The following is a 4,905-nucleotide window of genomic DNA, read 5'->3' on the forward strand; positions in this document are numbered from 1 at the left end:
CGCGAACCGGTGGCCCGCGGAGCCGCCCTCTGCGCAGGCGCATGCTCAGTGCGGGGCTAACGTTGCCGAAGCGCGCTCCGCCTCGAGCTGTGCGGGGCCCCTGGGGTTGCTAGGACGCCACGCGTGAAACCGTGCAAGAGGCCAGGTCCCTGCTCACGCGCGCTTACATGCTAGGGGGACCTGACAGGCATTTAACCCAGGAGCGAACGAAGAGGAAAATCCCATGGTATTATTAGTGCTGTAAGGAAAACACGAATGCATAGAACGGGGCCAGGTGGAAACTATCTTCCCTAACGGGGTAGGGGAGGGCATCTCAGGGACTAGCAATGGAGCTGAGACCTGAGAATATGTAGGCAGGCAGAGGGATGGCAGGAGTAAAGGCCCGGAGGCTGGAAGCTAACTGGCCCCGTGTGCTTTAGGGACACAATAAATAAATGCACCGAGAAGTTGATAAGATCTTCCGCTGAGGGAAACCAGCTTATCTTCAGCCTCGTCTGACCTAATGTCCCACTTACTACTCGGGAAATGTTGAACTGCTTGTTGCTACCTGCACACAGTAAGCTGTTCCGCCTGCTCCCTAACCTTTGGGTATGCTCTCCTCTCCTGGAATTTTTTCCCCAAACACTTTTTCTTTTGCTTTATCCTGACTCAACCTATAATCAACTCAAATACTGGTATCTCCTCTGAAACCCTTTCCTGAATACTCCTCCCCTCTTCCATTATGCCCCTCCTCTGCTCCTCTTCCTCCTGAGGTTTATCCCTAGCACTTTAGCACTTAGTACTCCAGTACTCCGATTGCCTGCTTACAGTTTTGTTTTGTTTTTCAAAGACTTTGAATTCTTTAAAGGTTGGAAGTAAGTCTTTGTCTCCCCAAGACCTAATAGGACCTGGCACCCAACATGCACTTACGATGTTTGTTGACAAAGACCTGGTCTCCGCCCTCAGGAATCTAGTTATAATTATTTGTTTAAATTCTTAACCCACACCAGACTGTGAACTTTCTGAGGGTTAGGTGGCTGTTCCAGCTGAATCCTCAGCCCAGCTGAGGCCCATAAAGGAGGAAAGAATGAACACTTAATGTGGTGGGGGAACCAGATGAGACACACACAGCTGGCCATCTACTCAACATAACCATTTTTGCTTCCGGAGTCTAAATTTTGCCAGAGATTCTCCTGGCCTAGGAAATGATTCAAGATTTCTCTAAACTGTTAACCAAAGATCATCACTGCCAATTTAACACCAACAGAAGTCCCCAATTTGAGGGGTGGCAAAGGGGGAGGGGGGACCCACGGGACATCTTCAGTGAAAACTGCTCAGTTGTGAAACATCTCAATGGTGAGGTGGGCTGGGCATGAGGCAGCTCTGGTGCTATGGCTCTGGCCAAGTAAATGCAGCACTCACGAGAAACCAAAAGCCATCCTCAGACTGGAAGCTGGATTTATATAGAGAAGAATGGCCACCCTCAGCCACTGATTGGCCCATTTCTATGCAGATAAAGACTCCAAATCCTCACTGTATGGTTGGTCCCAATAGCACCATCCTAACTGGTCAGAATGGAGCTACTCTGATTACTCAATAAAGATACAAATGAGTACAGAGCTGTGCAGCTCCTATTGGTAGAAATTCGATCCAGGAATTCCTTTATAAGGGTCAGCTCAGCTAGTCAGAACACAGTACAGTAGGCAGGCAGTTCATGCTTTCCCTGAAGCATGGCATGAGAGACCCCTTTTAGCATGAGCTGCTAGGCTCTATAAATTTGAGCCCAATTAGCCACCAGGAGCCCTTCTTAACAGGCACAGAGTTAACATTACCAACAACAATAATCTCATTCTCTTTTACCAGTGATTGAGAATGTGATCTGACCTGACCAATGAGGTAAGAGGATGTCTGCTGGGTGCTCATGGGACAGTTTTGTATTTTTTCTTGAAGAGAGAGACAGGACTTCGAGATAGCCTTTTTGCTCTTTTTCTGCTTTGGGTAGTGTTGATGTGGTTGCCATTTTGGGGTTTTTTGTGTGTGTGCTTTTTAACTCCTTGTGGGAGTTTTTATTTATTTATTTTTGTTGTTAATCCTCACTCGAGGATATTTTTTCCATTGATTTTTAGAGAGAGTGGAAGGGAGGGGAAGAGACGTAGAGAGAAAAACATCCATGTTAAAGAGACACATCCATTGGTTGCCTCCCGCACACATCTGACCCGGTCCAGGGATGGAGCCTGCAACCAAGGTACCGGAATTGAACCCGGGCTCTTCAGTTCACTAAGCCAAACTGGCTAGGGCTGTGGTAGCCATTTTGTAAGCAATAAATGCACAAATAGGAAAAGCCAAGGTGCTGTGTAGGACGAATTTGACATTGTTGAGCCACTGAATCAACCCAGAATTAATAAACAACAAATGCCATGGTTCCTTACGTCACCATTTTGATGACTGGTGTTGTGTTTTGGTTTCCTTTTAAGTTGCTTGCAGCTGGATATATTCTAAATGGTATACTACACAAATACTCTTGTGGCAAATTGTAGTTTTCAAAAATGGACAAAACAGTATTTCCACTCCTCCTTGCCCTTCCAGAAACTTGCAACTCCCAAATCAAGAGATAGAATCTGTGTCTGCTCTCCTTGAAACTGGGTGGGCTTTTGGGGTCCCATCAACAGTGGAAAAGACATTCTGTACCTTCCAAAGCTAATATCTATCTTCTGGAAAAATCCTGGGGAGGGGCCAAAGGAGGGATGTTTGGCATTATGTATTGATAAATTGACTTTATTTTTAAACATATTTATTGAGTACCTATGCATCTAGAGCAGCGGTTCTCAACCTGTGGGTCGCGACCCATTTGGGGGTCGAACGACCCTTTCACGGGGGTCGCCTAAAACCATCGGAAAACATATATAATTACATATTGTTTTTGTGATTAATCACTATGCTTTAATTATGTTCAATTTGTAACAATGAGATTGGGGGTCACCACAACATGAGGAATTGTATTAAAGGGTCGCGGCATTAGGAAGGTTGAGAACCGCTGATCTAGAGGGATGAGTATGTAGGCAGAATGGAAGATTAGATCTTTCAAGGAGGAAAAACCGCAGTGGGCAGCAGGGTCTGAACATAAGGTAAAGTCAAGCCGTATAGGAAAAGTGCTAGGGGATTTCAGAGGACTGAAAATTGGCTTCTTGCAGGAGGAACCTGTGATGGCTTTATAGGAACTTTGTAGGAACTCTCCTTGATCTCAACTTCCTCAGGGCTCCCACTGCCATTTGTACAGATTTCTAACAGAGCAAAGTGACAAATAAAATGTGAATTTTCTGGAGTCAGGATAGTCTTGGGTTAAAATTTTTGCTCTCACTAGCTTCCTAACCTATAAACTGGGGATAATAACTCTTACTTCATAGTATTGTTTTAAGGATCAAGTGACAATCTAGGATTATAGACGGTCTTCTCTAAATGTTTTCCTCCTGTGTCAGGATAATGGCTCCATTATCCCATTTTTAGAATATGGGGTGCCATATCTGGGTAGCCCTCAAAGTTGTTTGCTCAGGTGTTAAGTTTCATAGATGGCATAGGGGAAAAACAGGACAATTAGCAACAACGAAAGGTTACTCTGGGTAAGCTGCTCCTGTAATTATCCCCATGGTAAATTGGGTGGCATCTGCCTTTTTCCTAACACTCATTGATGGTGGTGGCAACTGAAGATGTACCCATGGCAATAGTTTAAACTGGAGCTCAGAGAGGAAAGGAAGCTTTCTGACTCTGATGTTCAATTAGTGGGTACATATCAGTGGTTGTCAGTTTGGTGGTGCAGGCTCCAGAATCAGACTTTACATCCCTAAACCTGCATTATTAGCTCTGTGCTCTTCATCTCTGTGGCCTTGGGAGAGTAATATTACCATACTTACAGAGTTGATCGGAGTATTAAATGAGTTAATATTAATAAAGCACTGAGAAGGTAGTAAGCACTGTGTTAAATAACACAAAAAACTGAGGATAACGTTACAGGCTTGATATAACGATTCAAGGAGGTAATATATGAAAGCGAGTACATAGCAAGAGCTTCATAAACATCAGGTATTTTTATGTCTGCCAAGTGACTCGAAGGTGAGGCAGTTGAAAGGGGGTAGGGCAGTTTGCAGGCTGCGGCTCTGTGGCATGCAAGGACTGGGTATGCAGGTCCAGCCTCCATCTGGAAGAACGCAACCCGGCAAGAAAGCTAGAAAACCACCAATACCTCCAGGAGTCCCTGGAGCAGCGCTTCCCGGGAATCGCGTACGACTTGGCTTGTTAAGAATCCGCAATTCCTATCAAGCCGGCGCTTCGCAGGAAGTCCCGGCATCTCCGTCTGAGAAAAGCGGGGTCGCGATTGAGGCAGAGATGGGTTCCAGGCCCGGGGACCCACTGTCTTGGGCAAACAGCGTCGCAACGAGACATCTTCTAGTCCCGAGCCAGGCTTAAGACGCTCAGAACAAGAGCCTCTACTGTTCTGGGTCCACGCCCCTGCGCACCACGTGACGCCGGCCGTCCCCGCGGCCCCGCCCAGCTCCCCGCGCCGCGCACCCCATCAGAAAAGATGAAATACTGCCATTTGGGACGACGTGGATGGATCTTGAGAATATTATGCTAAGCAAAGTAAGTCAGTCAGGAAAAGCTAAGAACCACATGACCGGGACCCGCGGGGCGTGGCGACCCGGCTGATGGGGCACCTGCTGAATGGGGAACCTCCGGCGGATGGGGCTCCCGAGGGCAGCACGCCAGGAGGAGATCAACGTGGGGCTGGTTAGGGAGAGCACTTGCTGAGGGGACGTTCTGGGGCGATGCTAAAGGGAGCAACGGCTGAGGGACCTGGAGACAAGTTAGGGAGAGCACCTGCTCAGGGGGGTGGGGGTGGAGGAGGTGCTACAGGGGAGGCCAGCCTAGCAG

Source organism: Myotis davidii, unplaced genomic scaffold (assembly GCF_000327345.1).
Source record: "Myotis davidii unplaced genomic scaffold, ASM32734v1 scaffold199, whole genome shotgun sequence".
NCBI classification, from domain to species: Eukaryota; Metazoa; Chordata; class Mammalia; order Chiroptera; family Vespertilionidae; genus Myotis; species Myotis davidii.